General features: G+C 36.9%; 1 long non-coding RNA gene across 1 annotated transcript in view; it reads right to left on the bottom strand.

Moving 5' to 3' along the window:
* The window catches only part of LOC111813776, a 5,320-nt gene that overhangs the window by 2,818 nt on the left and 418 nt on the right, over window positions 1-2,084 (bottom strand). The gene's annotated exons all lie outside the window — the stretch shown is intronic.

The following is a 2,084-nucleotide window of genomic DNA, read 5'->3' as shown; positions in this document are numbered from 1 at the left end:
AAAAAAAAAAAAAAAAATTTGTTAGGCCATTGAGATAGCTCTGTTGACTAAGCACGCAGAGCCACCACCAAGTCTGGGTGTGGTGGTACATGTCTATTAATCCCAGTGCTGGGAAGGCTAAACACATGAGGATCACTACAAGTCTGAGCTGCCTAGTGAGACCCTACCCCAGACACATAAAAAGAAAAACAAAACAAAACACCAAAAAAGATTTGTTTCACTACAGGCAATTTTTAGCAAATAGGGTACAGTATTTGAAAGTAACAGGATATTTCCTTCCTAGTTAGGAAAGGGTTTTAAAGTCTCCTATCAGTTTGTTAAGGATCTATAAGACTTAGAATCTTAGGAACATAAATTCTTCTATTTTCAATTATCTGTTCCCAGAAATGACTGTATAAACAATAATTAACCAAATTTCACACTTTCATTAGAGGATATCTAGTTTAAAAAAAAAAAAAAAACAACTTCAAATTGGCAAGCTAATACAAGACTTAACTTCATGAAAAACCCAGAATTGACAACAAATGTATTGGTATAAACCAAGACTGTAATATTTTAAATACCAAAAAACACTGGCCAGAAAGGGTACCCTTCAATAGCAGCCTCAATGCAATCAAAAAGGAAGCACACACATACCAAACCAAAAGGACCACCACCCAGCCCGTTCCCACCAAAACACTCCCAGCATTCTCTGAGAGGAAGGCATAAGTAATCTCCCCTTCCACAATGGTCCCTCTGAGTTAGATAATCACACTAAGAGTTTAAAGCCATTGTCTGTGGTCCATGTTGTCATCAGAATTTGGTTATGTATTTTGATTCTGCTACCTAAAGTATGATCACTAGATATCTGTTTTAACTAGTTGGGAAGGTGAGAAGGGGAAACAATTCTCCTGAATACCTATTTAAGTTCCTTCTCAGATGGAACAGTCATAGACAAAAGGACAGTGAACAACCCTACCCATTTTCCAAGTAGACAATTCAAACTGTAGTTGAGGGTTCTTAATTAAAGCTATTATTTCTAAAAAGGTTTATACACTGAACATTCTAAAAATGAGTCCAAAGTCACAAACACATTATCGAATTAACTTTTCTTAGCTGGGGCAAAGTTAATGCTAAAACTATTAGTTTCATCCATAAAGCATTTATGTAAAAATACTAGCTTTCCTTTTATAACTCTTGAATGACTTGACAGAGAATACTTAACAAATAGCAAGCAAAATAGCATAACCACATGCAGGAAAGAAATGAAGACAGGTCAAAAATACACCAAGAAATTCAATACAACTGGAAAACACTAATGGACACCAACATTTCTGCTTTGGACACCTGTTCGTCAGTGCCCTTAGATGCCCAAGGCCTGAGGTAATGTTTAAGCTTGAAAAAAATCTGTCACTTAACAGTCACATATAGTTGGCAGGACTGAAGCAAACTATAAAGCTTAACATCTGTCAAAACACTGTGCTCAAAGTCAAAAACATTAAATCCTTACACAAAGTTATCCTGATATGGACCTGGAATAGAGTTTAGTGGCACAGTACCTGCCTGGTAAGTGACAGATTGTGAGTTCAATTCCCAAAACAACTCACAAAGTTGTTCTATTCTGATATAAAGGTGAATCTCAGGCTGCATGGCACAGTACCTGCCTGGCAAGCTTGAGATCAAATTTGATTCTGGTTTTTTTTTTTTTTAAAAAGAGCTTCTTCTTAGTATTACAGCTTTCACCCCAAATAATTTTAAAAAGGGGACACTAAATGAGTTCAAGTCCAGCCTGGACTAGGTGGTGAGACTCTACCTCAGAAAACAAAGTTGAGGGGCTGGGGAGATGGCTCAGTGGAATAAGCACTTGCCTGGCAAGCGCAAGGGCTGAGTTCAATCCCCGGTTCCACCAAAAAACCAACCAACCAAACAAACAAAAAACAACACAAAATTGAGCATGGTGGCAAATATCTTTAATCTCAGCACTTAAGAGGCTGAGGCAGAAGGATTACTGAAAGTTTGAGGTAAGCCTGGGCTATATGGTAAGAACCTGTCTCAAAAATAAAACAAACAACAACAACAAAAAAAAAAAAAACCAAAAAAAAAAA

Source organism: Octodon degus, unplaced genomic scaffold, assembly GCF_000260255.1.
Source record: "Octodon degus isolate 3935 unplaced genomic scaffold, OctDeg1.0 scaffold00222, whole genome shotgun sequence".
NCBI classification, from domain to species: Eukaryota; Metazoa; Chordata; class Mammalia; order Rodentia; family Octodontidae; genus Octodon; species Octodon degus.
This window is presented reverse-complemented; position numbering and strand designations above follow the sequence as displayed.